The sequence below is a fragment of the Phoca vitulina genome, unplaced genomic scaffold (genome assembly GCF_004348235.1).
Source record: "Phoca vitulina isolate PV1807 unplaced genomic scaffold, GSC_HSeal_1.0 scaffold12, whole genome shotgun sequence".
NCBI classification, from domain to species: Eukaryota; Metazoa; Chordata; class Mammalia; order Carnivora; family Phocidae; genus Phoca; species Phoca vitulina.
In genome coordinates this window covers 21,778,429-21,795,068 of record NW_022589715.1, presented here as the reverse complement: position 1 = coordinate 21,795,068, position 16,640 = coordinate 21,778,429, and the positions used below count along the sequence as shown (strand labels likewise).

General features: G+C 44.1%; 1 long non-coding RNA gene across 1 annotated transcript in view; it reads left to right on the top strand.

Annotated features, from left to right (window-relative positions):
* Positions 1 to 16,156, top strand: part of LOC116636370 — a 28,631-nt gene extending 12,475 nt beyond the window's left edge. The window contains exon 5 of the long non-coding RNA XR_004300334.1: positions 15,861 to 16,156. This is a non-coding gene — a long non-coding RNA (uncharacterized LOC116636370). The remainder of the gene's footprint in view (positions 1 to 15,860) is intronic.
* Positions 16,157 to 16,640: the final 484 nt, after the last annotated feature.

Below are 16,640 nucleotides of genomic sequence, written 5' to 3'. Positions count from 1 at the left end.
CATAATTTTTCTGTTAATTTCTTTAACCCTCAGGAGCATATTTCCATAATTGGTTAAGGATCTATTTCAACCTTTTCCCATATGTATAGACACAATTTATTGTTGAGTAGTTTATACCTTTTTAAATTGATATGAATAGCCATCTTTTTCATATACTCAATTCCAAGGTCAGAAGAGATATCTTGGCTAGAGACACAAGGTCGGGAGAAATTGGCATTTACATGACATTCGGGGCTTGCAAGTAAAATCAGTCTCCTGGGGGTAATATATAGAATAAGAAGAGGTCAAGGAGGAGACTGAAGATACAATTGAAGGAGGACAGGCAGAGATGTGATGTCTGCTGCATCTAAGGCCCTTGGAGGAGCCATTCCTACCCTAGGAGAGTATAAAAGGCCCCTCGGGGCACAGGATCTCACCTCCAGATTTCTCTCAGGTCACCCCTACTGGTTCCTACGTTTCCACTTTCCCCCTTGATATCCCTGGGTCTCTCTGACCAGCATTAAACTCCTTTCTAGCACCATCTGTGGGAGCAGAGATCGGTTCTTACAACCAGGGAGCACTGACGTGTCATACGGGCAAGCTAAAAGTCACAGAGACCTGGAACCATTTTACACCAATGCCCAGCTGTCCTTCCCAAAATGCCAATAGCCTTTTCTGCTTTGAAAACCCTTGGAAGAGAGATCAGTAAGGAAGCAAATGCAAATCTACTGAAGAAATGATGAAGACCTAAGCCAGAGCAGTGGCAAAGGATCCAGAGGAGGGCGTGGGTATAAGGAATATTTATGAAGTAAAACCAACGTTGGTTGACCCAGGGTAGGCAAGAGGGAGGAGTCAATGAGGATTCCAAACATTGTAGTTTGGGCAGCCGAGGGGCTGAGTATTTCATCCATCAAGATAGAAATACAGAAGCGGGTCTGGGTAGGAAGGAAATGATCAATTCAGTTTGGAACATGGTGAATTTGAGATCCCCGTGGGAGATTGTGTGGGGATGCCCAGCAAGCCAGGAGTGTCTGGACATGTATGAAACATATGGAGAAAAATCTCACACAAGAGACTGAGAGGGAAGAGCCAGCTTTAGGAAGCACCCAGGGACTAGTAGCATCTGGGGGAAACAACCCGCCAGCACACACAGACCCCTGGTCATTCTAGGTCAGCCATGCTTCCCCACTGTACCCTCCCATGGCCTTGAGGACCCGCTGCACAGATAGTCTGTGGCAGATAGTCCTGGCTGCCCCAGGACCAGCATGCCCTTCCCGACGTGAGCTGGACCAAACCTTGGCAAATGCAAATTTAATAACACTGGAACCTGCATAGCATCTGTCTCTCCTGGGCAAAATAGCAAGGGGAGGAAAGATAATAAAACCAACTAATCAGGTTCCATCCCACGTGGAGGGGTGGCTGGGGAGAGGCATTTAAACCCCAAACCCTTCTCATTTATCTCTATCTGGGAGATACATAGGATGCAGATCATAATTTTTGTCAATATCTCATAAAGTCCTCAACAAACACAGCTTCAAGCTCCCCCTACCTACACACTCTTGCATCTAACTCCTCCTGCAGCAGAACCCTGGGGCTGCCACAGTTCGCATCACTGCTGCTTCCTGGACCTCACATTCTCGTCCTTAATCCTTCCTGGGATGTGTCAGCAATGCTGAGTCCAAGGAGGAAGGATTCTCAGAACATTGCTCCCAGCAGAGAAGGACTGGCCCGGAGCCGGCTGTCAGGCCATGATTTGTAGATTAGAAATATGCCCGCCTCTGAGTTCCTAAGAAATCTACTCGATATTTTCAGGAGGATAATTTCTTTGTTCATTTCTTTTGTTTCTTTCACTTGTTCTTCTGACTGGGGGTCTCCTTTCTGCTGGCTTTGAGCACCCTAACTTTTCCCTCTACATGTCCCCTATTCGTTAGCCTCTCGGACTTACATGAAGGAGTTTATACAGGATTCTAAGACTCATTTTCTCTCTCCCATGGCCGTTAACTATTCTCTCCCCAACCTCAAATCAGGGTAGACATCCAGGATTTAAGACAAGTCTTTGCTGGACCTTGAATTCAAGGAGGCCTTTCCAAAGGGGTTAGCACGTGCATCAAACAGGGAAGATAGAACAATTTCTTGCATTCACAGCTTGTATTCACAGCTTTATTTCAAAGTATCTTTGCTTAGTTTTTCATAATGCAGCTCTCAGCACCTGCATCAAATTCTCCTGGAGTACCCGTTAAAACCACGAATTTCTGGGCTTCTCCCCAGACCATTCAGTCAGATCTCTGAGGGTGGGGCTTAGAAATCTGCAGGTTAAACAAATACCCGAGCTGCTTCTTACGTACACAAAACTTGAGAACCACTGTTATAGGCTGAGAGTTTTGTTTTTTTTTTTAAGATTTTACTTATTTGACAGAGAGAGACACAGCGAGAGAGGGAACACAAGCAGGGGGAGTGGGAGAGGGAGAAGCAGGCTCTCCACTGAGCAGGGAGCCCGATGCGGGGCTCGATCCCAGGACCCTGGGATCATGACCTGAGTCGAAGGCAGACGCTTAACAACTGAGCCACCCAGGCGCCCCAAGGCTGAGAGTTTTGATAATAATCATCCAGTCTTATTTAACTCAGCCTCAAAATATCTGAGTAGTGCAATGCATGGTGTTTTTCTTTTCTTTTCTTTCTTTTTAACCAACATCTGAATGTCTTTGAATATAATCTCAGTCAGATACTCGAGACATGCAGTAGACCAGATCACTGGTTGGGGCACTGGTTGGAGTTGAGAAGGGGTAAGGATGGGTATTCCGCCCTCAGATTCTCACACATTCAGCAAGCTTTCTCTCTTCCCTGCCCTGAAAAGCACAGATTTGGGGATTTGATAGACCTGGCTTGAATCAAACACTCATTTTGCTGAGTGAAAGTGACCTTGAACAAGTTGTTAAACTCAGCGTTCTCTGCATATACAAGAGAAGTCACACCGAACACACAGCTTTTGCAAGTGTGGTCTTGACCTGAGGGCACTCCTTGGTTGGCTGATGTCGATGCCCATTAGAGGAAAGGACTGGGAGTGACATTAATTGATTACTATTTAGTTAGATTTCTGCCCATTCAAAGATGTATTCACTACAAAATTCTGTCTCCATGATCTGCAGCCCTTCACATCTTTTTTGATAAATTGATTGAAGGAATATTAGTGCTGTAGGGTAAACCTAGTGGCTTATAATTGACTATGAAATGGAATTTTGCTAATGTGGATGGAACTAGGAGATTAAAATTTTCATTAAGAAATACTAATCAATTGAATCCAAGAAGTTTTTTCTTGAAAACAAAAACAAACACAAAGAAACCAACTTGTTTCAAAGTGTTAGTGTTTGCTAGGAGAGTAGGTTGCACAGGTTGGGGACAGTGACATGACCACCCCATGAGGGATTACTTCTAACATGTGCTACTGGTATTTCTGGGTCCCCAGCTCCCCAGGTACCAGGACGGCGAGCTGTCACACTGAGAACACACCGCCCGGCTGGCCTGTGTTGTCACCCCAGTGGCCACTCTCTTCTTCCCTTGGGAAAGTGAGAGGAAGACGACACAACCCAAGTCATGGTCTTCTTCTCAGATCCTGTCTTGGTTTATTGACTTAGTTGTTCAATCTGAACAGTTTCTTCCTTTGTCAGATTATCAGGAGAGATGCTGATGTTCTCTTGTATACTTACTGCTCAATTCATTTTCTGTTACATTTTTAGCACCTCACATGCATCTCTGCTAATTAATATCAAGATATACAAACACAGTAATTTCCTCCCAAGGACTCTACACGGATCAAGCAATCATTTTTCCCACAACTTTAATTTTGAAAAGTAATATAGCATCTTATTTAGCTATTGCCAAAAAAATCACATGATGTCATTGACAGCCATCATAATAAGCACTTGGTGTAAAAATACTTGCTTGAGATTCCCTCGGGGTCGGTTTCTTGAGGGCAGAAGCATGAGCTCTCAGTCCTAGCAGAATTGCCAGTCTGGTAGCATCTCAGTATATATTTAATAAACTGAATGAAGAGGAAATAATGAATAGATGATGGAGTAACATAAAGAGCTCTGAAATATGACCCAGCTTGAGGAGCAGGGGCCTTCTGAGCTCAGAACTGAGTGTAGCGTTCTGCTGTAGAGATCAGTCCTTATTCGAAGCCATTCTGGAGGGACTCTGCTGAAATTTGACAGCAGGCTGGTGAAAGGCAAGGGCTTGGAAGTGGACAACTGTAGGCTCTGTGAGGAAACCCTCACCACATTCTGAGACAGAGGACATTAGCACCATCTCAGGGACACCTGAAGGATCATCCTCAAGCTTTGGGGAAATGGAGACCCCTCAGGGACCCTTCCTGAGTGAGTCATCCCAGTCCCAAGGAGTAAGGCCAATACTGTATAAGGAGTTTTAGCTACCCCTAACAGGAGCATTTATGCCACAGTTTCAAAAACATTATCACCTGAGTTTGGTGTGTGACTCCAGTGGTTGCCCATAAACTTCGCTCGACTTTGGATCCATTTTGTAGAACTAAATTAACAACGAAGTTGATGGGAAATGTATGTAAGAGGTCGATTTTACTCCTTATTTATGTTTTCACCTTTCCTACAATAAGTACTACTGGGAGGGATAATCCTCACAAGTCTCTGGAGCTCCTGCATGTCTTACTGGGTGTGCTCTGACTGCTCTTTATCCGGATCATTACTCAGGATTGAGTTTGCAGTAAGCAACCTTGAGGGATAAGGTCATGTTTCACCAGGACAAAGAATAGGCTTGTTTCCTGTTTGCTAAAAAAGCAGAGGATTCACCAGGTTCACTATTCGTCAGCTGCAAAGCAAACCTACTGCATGCGCGCCATCCCTTTGTGCGCATGGTATCACCCGTGTGGGATGGGGAGGGGGCAAAGGGAACTTTGCAAACATGCGGATGCATGAGCAATAAAGTCCTTTGTCTCTGGCCAGCAGCCTTGTGTTTTCTACCAGTATCCCTGAAACAGCAACAGGCTCACTTACTTTTGCTGATAAGTAGGATAAATCAAATCCCACTTCCTTCAAGTATGTGTTACTTTTGTGATAGTAAACCAATAAACATTATAAAATTAGAAATGATCCTTCTCTAGCAACTTGTTACTTTCGTTCCTTGAGTCTCTAGTTAACATTGATTCAAATGTTATGTAAAATATAAATGTAAAATAATGTATGTTTCTATAAACAAATACCTAGGACAGAAAATGGAAGCCTAAGTCATTACATTTTATGACTATTTCCTTTCAGATTAGAAAACATATTTCTCAAGCTAGTATTCCTCAGGTCTCAGCAAAATTCAGTCTTCTACGGCACCTGGGTGGCTCAGTCGATGAAACGTCTGGCTTCAGCTCAGGTCATGGTCTCAGGGTCCTGGGATCGAGCCCCGCATCGGCTCCCTGCTCAGTGGGAAGTCTGCTTCTCCCTCTCCCTCTGCTGCTCCCCCTCCTTGTACTCTCTCGCTTGCACTCTCTGTCTCTCAAATAAATAAATAAAATCTTTAAAAAAAAATTCAGTCTTCTAGTAAAACTAATTCTTCTGGATAGTCTGGGGCTGATCCCTGCAGCACCCCCTCCCCCTTCCATGACTGGCATCTTGCAATGATTTCCCATCCAGCTTCCCATTGCCTAACAGTGGGCAAGGGACTCTGCCCGCACATTGTGCATTCCTCCAGACTCCGCTCCCCCTTCTTCAGGGGCAGCTAGATCTGCTACTCTTTCTAGAGCCCAGGCCAGGGGTTTCAACCTCTCCTCCAAACAGAGGTCTCTACCCTTGTCTTCCCAGGAAGAAGCATGATCTCCTCGGGGTCCTAAAACCCATAAGCTCTGGATTTCCCTGGGGGGTGGAAAGAGGGGAGGCGAGCTCACATCTTTAGACCTACAAAGGAGGCTTGCCTTCCAGTGGGGGTGGGGAAAAAAAGCACTAAGACTAATTAGCTGTATCCCAGCAAGTTACTCTGTAATATCTGTGCTCAGTGTTCTCAGGCCCTCAACCTGGGGGCTCCTGGCTGGCTCTGTCAGTACAGCATGTGATTCTTGATCTCAGGGTCGTGAGTTCAAGAAAGAAAAGAAATCAATCCCTCAACTTTCATATGCTCTCTAAAAAAAGTACTGATTAAGTTAACACCAGCAATGTGGCTTCTTACTAAATGGTGCTCACTAAGGTTACCGTTCAACTCTCTGCAACAATATCAAAAGCCAGCGGTCAGCTTGCTCTCAGCAGACAGGCCAGGACTTTGGTTCTGGCTGACCATCCATCTGCGGCCTCCTCTCTTCCATCGGCTTGCCCACACATCCGGCTTTCTGTCTCCAGCAGCTCCTTCTCTGGACCCTTTATGGCTCACTTTACCTACATGTCGCCTGGAAGTTGCTGTTCACCCGGCCTCTGTCCTAGGCCCCCTTCCTGTCTCACATCCCAGCCCCTCCTGAGTGGCCTCCTCATTTCCATGGTTCCACCGTCTGCTGCCCCAACCAGGCCTCTCTCCCAAGCTCCAGGCTCCCCTCCAGCTTTCTAGTGAACATTTCTTTCTTCTTTCTTTCTTTCTTTCTTTCTTTCTTTCTTTCTTTCTTTCTTTCTTTCTTCCTTCCTTCCTTCCTTCCTTCCTTCCTTCCTTCCTTCCTTCCTTCCTTCCTTCCTTTCTTAAAGATTTTATTGGGGCGCCTGGATGGCTCAGTCAGTTAAGCGTCTGTCTTCTACTCAGGTCATGATCCTGGGATCGAGCCCCACATCGGGCTCCCTACTCAGCTGAGAGTCTGCGTCTCCCTCTCTCTCTGCTCCTCCCTGCCCTGCTCATGCATGCTCTCTCTCTCTCTCTCTCAAATAAATAAATAAGATCTTAAAAAAAAAAAAAAGATTTTATTTATTTATTTAGAGGGAGAGAGTGTGTGAGCAGGGGGGAGGGGCAGAGGGAGAGGAAGAGAGAGAATCTTCAAGCAGACTCCACGCTGAGTGTGGAGTCCGGCTTGGGGTTCGATCCTACGACCCTGAGATCATGACCTAAGCCAAAATCAAAAGTTGGATGCTTAACCGACTGAACCACCCAGGAGCCCTTCTAATGGACTCCTCTGCTTGCACCCCAAAGTCAACAGTTCCAAAGCATACTTGGTCTGTTCCCCCAAATCTGCTCCCCGCCTCAAGCCCCCTATCTCAGCACATGATGCCACCATCCACTGAATTGCCCAGGAAGGAATGAGAAGCTTCCCCACACCCTGTGAATTAGCAGGGCTCGTTGGTTCTTTGTCCTCACTTGTACTGTCACTTCTCACCGGCCCTCAGATGCCACCGGAGTCCAGGGCGCTATCATGTCTTGCTGGGATCACCCCCCCTCCTCTTAAATCATCTCCCTTATCTCTGGCTGCAATCCGTTCTCCACTCTGCAGTGACAAAGACCTTACTAAAGTGCAAACCTGACCTTGTCGTTCTTTTTTTGTTTTTTTGTTGGGGGGGGGGCGGTGCTCGTCTGGGATATGAAACCCTTGTTATTCTTTTTCTTTAAATCTCTGAACACCCCTCAGTGCCCTCCTAACGAAGAAATCATTATGATTTCCAAATCCGTGCATGCCCTGGTCCCACCTTCCCATCCTCATCCTCTCGGACACTAGAACTTCCAGTCTTGCTGTGTGGCGCTGTATCCACCAGAGGGCAGCCTAACCAGCAGCAAGGCGGATCTCGGCCTTCCAGAGTCCCGAAAATGCAGTTTTCCAGAGACCTCAGGCCTGATCCTTGATGTCATACATCTCAGTTTGGTGAAGGAGGCAAATGAAAAAGAAATGAACCACTGACAGAATAGCTGTCATTTGTTCCAAATGTTATTAAAATAGGCAACAGGAATAATTAGGGACTCCATTGGGAGGGTGGTCAGGTTTGGTTTGCTTGGTTTCCCCAAGACCAAGGACCAGGAGGAGGAACAATCCAGAAAATATTATAAAGATCTGATTTTGGTAATAAGGATATCTGTAATACATTTTTTAAAGTATCGGCTACTAGTTTTAAAATATATTTATACTACCCAAAGCAGTAACTCAACTTCCCAGAAAACTTGTCCAATTGAAGACTCTAGAACTTCCTGTAAAACAGAGCATTCACCATCCGTCCATCTTCCAACTGAAGTCTGATATTTGTGTGTGTGTCAGGGAGGGCGGTGATATCCTCTCTGGTCTCGTGACTGAGCTAGTCTTCGGACTTCCTCAGTTATATACATTGTATCTTCAGGGCTCAGTGCAATTCTCCATCCTGCTGGGAAACTTTCCCAACTGCCCTAGTCTGGACAAAATGCATGGTGCACGCCTCCATCCCAGCAACCATCATTCTGTACTTTCATGCTTTCTTCAGAGTAAATCATTTCCCCATGTCCATCTCCATGACGGGTTCATAGTAGGTGCACAGTATCTGTGGCTACAGAAAACATCCAACACGTGTGCTGTGTGACCTCTGACCAGTCATTGCTTTCCTGCAAGCCTCAGTTTTCTCGTCACTTGAGAATAACACAGCCTACAACATTGTGAGAAGGCTTACTTAAGTGTCTTATACATATTAGTAATAAGAATAGGATTCGTTAGCAAAGGACTGTCGGGAATATCAGAACCTGGTGTATTTGCTCCAGGGTTTCTTCTCCAACTTATCTTCTGGGGTGTTTGCTGAGGGTACCATTCCATTGTAAAAACACAAGTTTTCTGAAGAGTGGACCTCGAACTTCCAGCCTCGCTGTGTGGTGCTGGATCCACCAGAGGGCAGCCTAACATCAATGTTGTGGAGCTCAGCCTTTTCAGAGCCTGGAGAATGCCGTTTTCCAGAGAGCTCAGAAGCAACTTTCCTCCCCTCCCCCCCCCCCCCCCCCCCCGCCATTTGGATGAAAATCTTTATAAAATGTATTCCATGATCTCCTAGCCATTATAAGTACATTGTTATCATGATTTCCTGTGAGTTAGCCTCACCATTTCCTGTCAACTGTAGGTATTAGCTTAATTTGGTCATTCAATCATTCTGTAGAAAAAATTGTGTAAAGGAAGTAAGAACTGGCCATAGTCTATTCATTCATGTTTTAGAAATAAAGTGGAAAAAATATATTAAAAAATAAAAATAAAGTGGATTGCTTTCCCATTGTAAACCCAAAATAGACTTATTTCAGAAGATTTAGATGGAAAAACAAAAAAAATGGGAAGACCCCCAACTCCTTACTCTCACCACTTTTCTGTACTTGTCAAGAGCTAGGATATTCCAGATTTTGTGCTGGGCCTCAGAAGTGCAAAGCTGAATAGAGTGATGAGCTTGCCTTTAGGGGGGGTGTGCCGTCCAGTGAGGAAGGCGGACAAGCAAGAGATGATTATAATCAAGTGTAATGAGTGCTTTAATACAAATATGCACCAGGTTCTTTGAGAGCGCGCAGTGGAGGCCACTTTGGCTTGAGTGACAGGAAATGCTTTTGGGAAGAAGGATCAATGAAGTTGGATTTTGAAAAATCGTGTATGATGAAGGGGTGTGGGTAGACGGAACAAGAAATCAACAGACAGAAATATACCTTCCTCTTTCCATATCCTTATGGACAGCAAAATTCTGGCCTCCCCAACAGTTTGTATTGTAAGCACCCAGAACAGAGCCTGGTACACAGTAGGGGCACAGGAAAAGTTTGTTGAATAGACCAATACGAACCTCTGTGATTTTGCGGGACTACTGATGCTCCTGTAAGTTCTTGTCCCTATGCTACTAGCCTCTTTCAGGTGCTCACATGACCTGCTCCTTCTCTTCATTCAGCTCTCTGTTCACATTATCCACTTCATTCTCTTACCCTTCAGAGCACTTACTATTCCCTGATATCATATTATTCTTATTGTCTGTGTCCCCCACAAGACTGTGAGCTTAATAAGGGTAGGGGTCTTATTTCACTCACTACTGTATCTCTAGTGCCTATAACAGTTCTTAAAATACAGGAGAAGCTTGGTAAATACTATTTTGAAAAAGAAAAAAGAATGAGTATGAGTCATCAACCTTAGCTTTACTTTGTGATTGAAAAATACATATATTTTTTAAAGCAAACAATGGAGTGAGTTTGCTATAATGTGTTGGGACATGTATTCGGACATCCAATATTTTACTGGAAAACTCACAAATAAAATAAGAAAAGAAAGAAACAGTTGTACCCATTCAGCTCACATCCTCTTCCGCTTATTTATCCCAAGGAAAGAGAAGAAAATCATCCATGACAAGTAGCGGCTGTCAGAAAGGCAGTTTCATGCTCGGGGGAAAGCAAAATCTCCCGCCATCAAAGCAGCGTATCTCAGCTTCAAGTACACTTTTCTTCTGGAGGAAAATTGGAAAGACTAAAATGAGCTCACGTATCAGCATTACTTCCACCCTTCCTTGTCTTTGTGGTATTTTACAGCTCTGCAAGTTATAGAAAACTGCTAGTAATACAAGTAATTCTTGTCCATAGAAAACAAATAGAGTTTGGTGGAAAGTGAGGTCACCCTACGGCATCTATTGGTGAATTCCTTCCAGCACTTATCCGAATATAAGTGTGGGCAACTTTGAGTCTCCTTTGGACTGGTTATATAGCATGCTAGTGCTCTCTTCAGTAATTAATGAGCTAAATAGGACATTTCACAAGTGTTTATTTTATATTTGTATGAGAGTCATGATTTTACATTTTTAAAGATCATTTTTAAGATTTTATTTACTTATTTGACAGAGAGAGACACAGCAAGAGAGGGAACACAACCAGGGGGAGTGGGAGAGGGAGAAGCAGCCTTCCTGAGGAGCAGGGAGCCGGACGCGGGGCTTGATCCCAGGACCCTGGGACCATGACCTGAGCCGAATGCAGATGCTTAACCACTGAGCCACCCAGGCGCCCACATTTTTTAAAGATTTTATTTATTTGAGAGAGCGTACTCATGAGCAGGAGAGGGGTGTGGGGGGAGGGGGGCAGGAGAGGCAGAGGGAGAAGCTGATGACTCCCCACTGAATGGGGATCCTAGTAGGGGCTTCATCGCAGGACCTTGAGATCATGACCTGAGCAGACAGCAGATGCTTAACCAACTGAGCCACCCAGGCACCCCATGATTTTACATTTTTAAAAGAATAATCATTTAACACTTGTTACGTATTAGAAAAATATCACCAGAAGTATTGTCATATTATGCAATGCACCTTTTCAGTGGAAGGATACTCATTTGCATTTCCCTAATGAAGGGAATTTTTTTTCATCCCTATGACTTAAGGGGATGGAGTGGGGGGTTCTACAAAACACCCCCTTCGGGTAGCAAAGGTCAACAAGGTATTCTGAATGCTGTTGGGAACTACTTTTTAGTCCTTAAAGATTGGGCATCTTTCATGAACATGTTACCGCTTGATAGCCAATCACAAGCTTGCCTCTCTATGCTGTTAATGCTATTCTGCAGAACATCCCCAAGATAGCTTGTTTGCGGTGGATGTGTGTGACAGGAGTTAGGAGAAGAACGCGCACTTGCTAGTGAGAACTGTGACAGGACCCACAGCAACCAGAAACCTTTGTGTTCAAGGGGAAGAGGACAGTCTTTTCAACAAAGGATACTGGGCAAATTGGATATCCACATGCAAAAGAATGAAATTGGGCCCTTACCTTATACTCTATAGAAAAATTTACCTCAAAATGGATTAAAGACCTAAACCTAAGAGCTAAAACTATAAGACTCTTAGAAGAACACATAGGAAGAACACGTAATGATGTTGGATGTGGCTATGATTTCTTGGATGTGACACCAAAAGCACAGTCAACAAAATAGATAAATCGGACTACATCAAAATTACAAATTTCAGTGCGTCAAGGGAAACTATCAAGACAGTAAAGAGTCAATCAATAAAATGGGAGAAAGTACTTGCAAGACATATATCTGATAAAAATTAATATACAGAATATAAAGAACTCCTACAACTCAACAACAAAACAAACAACCCAATTTTTAAATGAGCAAAGAACTTGAATAGACATTTCCCAAAAGAAGACATATGAATGGCCAATGAGCATATGAAAAGATCCCCAACATCACTCATCGTCAAGGAAATGCAAATCAAAATCTCAGTGAACTACCACTTCGCACCTATCAGGATGGCTATTTTCAAAAAAAAAAAAAAAGGAAAAAACGAAAGAAAGAGAAAATAACAAGTATTAGTGAAGATGTGGAGAAACTGGAGCCCTCCTACCTTGCCAGTGGGAACGCAAAATGGTGCAGCTGCTGTGAAAACGTTCGAAGGTTCCTCAAAAAGTGAAACATAGTATATGATGTAGCAATTTCATCCCAGGGTGTATCTCCCACAGAACAGACAGCAGGGACTTGGATACTTTCACATCAGGGTTCATAGCAGCACCATTCAGGATAACCAAAAGGAAGAAACGATCTAAATGTCCATCAACAGATGAATGGATACACAAAATGTAACATATACACAAGCAACATTATTCAGCCCTTAAAGAGAATGAAATTCTGATCATGCCACAACATGGATGAACCTTGAAAACATCATGCTAAGTAAAAGAAGCCAGACACAAAAGGCCACATGTTGTGTGATTCCATTCATATGAAGTGCCTAGGATAGACAAATTAATAGAGTGAAAAAAGTAGAGTAGAGTTTACCAGGGGCTTGGGAGGGAGTCGTGGGGATTTAATGTTTAATAGGTGCAAATTTCTGTGGGGATGATGTTCTGGAGATGGATAGAGTAATGGTTGCAACAGTACTGTGCAACTGAATGGTCACTGAATTGTACACTTAAAAATAATTAGGGGAGGGGGCTCCTGGCTGGCTCAGTTGGTAGAGCATGTGACTCTTGATTTCAGGGTTGTGAGTTCAAGCCCCACATGGGATGTTGAGCTTACTGAGAATAAATAAATAAAAATAAAAATAATTAAAATGGTAAAATTTATGTTATGTACATTTTACTACAATTAAAAAACAGAAAAGAAACAAACTGGCATGCTACTGGAAATGACAAAGCTGAAAAGGAATTAAAACAAGAGTCTAGGCAAGACTCAAATGTTATGGGAACAACTAAATAGCAAAGACAACATTTTGAACCAGTAGGGAAAGGATGTTACTCCCATGCACCAAAAAGTATCACAGTCAAAAGAAATAGTAATATCTAAATAAATGTCTAATGTGGGGGTAGGTAGATATATTGTCCTTTTGCACCCAAACCTGATTCCACTAGCTTCCAAATGTCTGTATTTAATTTGCATTGGTTGACTCTATCCAGAATTTTTAAAATGGACTCTGTACACCGAAGCTGGGGACTTGGGGGCAATGAGGTGAAGAGACCCAGGACCAGCTGGAGCGTGGAGAGCATGTCCAGGCACCACACCTTCCTTCTGTTGTTTCCTCTCTGCGGGCTCTTTCCAGAGCTCCCTTCCCTCTTACCTGCTTGCCTGGGAACCAAAACGGCTCAGAAAACAGCTGAGCAGCTTTCATCTGCTGGAGAAGCAACCCCTCCTCCTCAGAACATACTTCCCTCCCCATGTTCAACTAGATGATGTTTTTATCCAGTTATTTCAGTAGCTTCCTAACTGGTCCCCTTGCATCCATCCCTGCATCCATCCCTGCATCCATCCCTGGATCCGTCCCTGCATCAGATCCTGCATCTGTCCCTGCATCCATCCCTGCGTCTGTCCCTGTGTCTGTCTCTGCGTCTGTCCCTCTGTCTGTCCCTGCGTCTGTCCCTGGATCTGTCCTTGCGTCCATCCTGCATCATTCTCTGTGCTGCAGCCAGAGTGACCCTGCTAATGTGAGATCATGGCCCCCCTCTGCTCAGATGCCTCTACAGCTGTCCTTTTCACTCAGAGTAAAACCAAAGTCCTCCCAAGGCCCGACAGAATTTTGTCTCCCATTCTCTCTCTCTGCCCTCATCTGCCAGACTCTATCTGCTCAGGCCCTCTGGCCTCTTTGCTGCTCCTCTCTGTACCATGCAGAACAGGGACCCTCTCAACTCAGGGCCCTTGTGTTGCTGTTTTCTAAGGCTGGAAAACTCTCCTAGATACCCACATAGCCACATGGCTCATTGTCTCAACTCCTTGAGGTCTTTGTTCAAAGTTTACCTTCTTGGTGACCTGTAAACCGTCTCACTTAAAACTGAACACAGCACTGCAGGTCTCATCCTGTCTATTCCTTTCTGCCTTGTTTCCTTTCATAGAACTGGTCGGTATCCAGTGCATAATATAGTTTATTTCCTTACTTATGTTTGGTTTATCGTCTTTGTTCCCATTAGAGTGTAAGTTCCATGAGGTAGGGAGATCCTTACCTGTTTGGTTTATTGATACATGACAAGCTCCTAGAATAGTGCCTGGCACATAGTAGGGCTTACTAAATATTTGTTGAATGAATGGATGGTCAACTGTTGACTCTGCACAAAGACCACTCTTAAAAACCTGTTGACCAAGCAAAGCTGATTATTACTTATTGCAGCATGGGGAAACACCACCTGATAGAGTCAAAGGGAAAGGTCGGGGGAGATATTTATAGAGTTCTGGAGTCTATGCTCTCATGATTTAAAGTAGATTTTTCAAGGTAGGGAACTGGTTGGGATTGAGCAAAATCCCTGACATAATAGTTTAGGATTGGTGGTCATGGCGAGGTGAGGATCTTAAGGTGTGTTTTTATGAGGAAAATGTTGTCCTGATAAGTGACTTATTGGTTCCAGTAAACAAACTGTTTTCTTGATAAGATGGCTGTTTGTCCAGGTAGCAAACCACCCAGGTAACTTGGCTTACAACAGTTTTCTGCAGCACACAGTACAGTTACTAGTTTACAGTCTTGTCTTCTGTTAAGTTTCTGCTGATGTAGGAGGTCTCACCTCCCAACATCAGTCAGTGTGTGCAGCTCAGCGGATTCAAACATGTTTGGCCTTGGGACCTTTTCTGGAAACAGAATCTTACCACGGAAGGCTAGTTCACAGAACAGATCAATAATGGAACTGCCTTGGTGGAGCTGAGACAGCCCAGATTCTGCTGCCCATGCTACCCCTGACCCCAGCAACATTTGAAAAGCAAATACAAATTTGGAAAACAGAAGATACGTTGCTTGAGGACATCCTTTTCCCAAACAGTGCTTTTCCAAACACTTCTTCAAGATAATAGGTTTACAAAGCTTTTGTTATGGAGTGATAATAGGCTGATAGAAGCAGCGGGTGTGCACAAGAATTGGCACGTTCTTGGGGCGCCTGGGTGGCTCACTGAGTTAAGTCTGCCTTTGGCTCAGGTCATGATCTCAGGGTCCTGGGATGGAGCCCCATGTCGGGTTCCCTACTCAGCGGAGAATCTGCTTCTCCCTCTCCTTCTGCCCCTCCCCCCACTTGTATTTTCTCTCTCTTTCTCAAATAAATAAATAAATAATCTTAAAAAAAAAAAAAGAATTGGAACATCCGTTCTGACTGGTTGATGCTCCTGCCACAAGATTGTGAAATATTTGAGTACCATGCATGATTACATCTATGATGGAAAGATGTTAGAGGAGGCAACAGAGAAGGACCATTGGGGGACATGTGCAGAAGACAGGGTGGTGCCTTTTTTCACATTTGCTCTTCCATGGACCAATGGAACAGGCTCTGATGAGCTGCAGTATTGAGCTGCTTGTAGAAGACAAATATTACACTTTTGCACATTTGAATACAAAAACGGCTTTATGGTGGGCAGCTTCTAGTGTGGTCTCTAATAATCCCTGCTTCCTGGTGTTTACGATCCTGTGGACCTCTCCCCTTGAGTGTGAGCTGGACCTAGTGACTTGCTTCTAATGAGTAGAACATGGCAATAATGATGGGATGTCACTTCTGAGATTAGATAAACGAAAAGACCATGACTTCTGCCTTGCTCACTTTCTGTCTCTTGCTAGCTGACTCTGAGGGAAGCTGCCATCATATGATGCCTTGCGGAAAGGCCCATGTGGTAACAACTGATGTCTCCAGCCAACAGCCAGAGAGGGGCTGCCACCAGACACGTGAGTGAGCTTGGAAGCAGGCTCCTTCTACTCGGGCCCACATCTTGATTACAGCCTGGAGAGAGACCTGAGTCAGAATCACTGAGCTAAGCACCCCCTGGATTCCTGACCCACAGAACCGTGAGATAATAAATGTTTTAAGCTGCTAAATTTTGGAGTACTTTCTCACACGGTAGTAGATAGCTAATATAGGGTGTGTGTGTGTGTGTGTGTGTGTGTGTGTGTGTGTGGCTTCTGAGGCCATATCAGGGTATTTTATCCAGGCAGGATGTATACCACAAGACTTCACATATAATACGTTTGCTTTGGAGAATTTGTCATGGCCTGGATCTGCCCTCTGGCTTGGAAGCCCAGAAGCAGACTTGTCAGCTCAGCATAACAGATCCATCTTTAGTCAGACTCACATGAACTAGATTTATGGGACTTATATGACAACACCAAATGCTAGTTATTAATTTATAATGAGACAAAAAAATAATCATACTGGCCAGCATACCAGAACACTTGGGTCTCTATGACAAGTACTTTCTCTGAAGGCAAAATTTAATGTCAAATAAGAATGAGTGAGTTGCTTGATGAACATAGAATCAGAACAATGGAAGTTAAGTATACGTTTCAAATGTTTGGTGGCAAGAGTCTAAGTCATGCTGGGAATAATTTCATCAGTGGAACCAG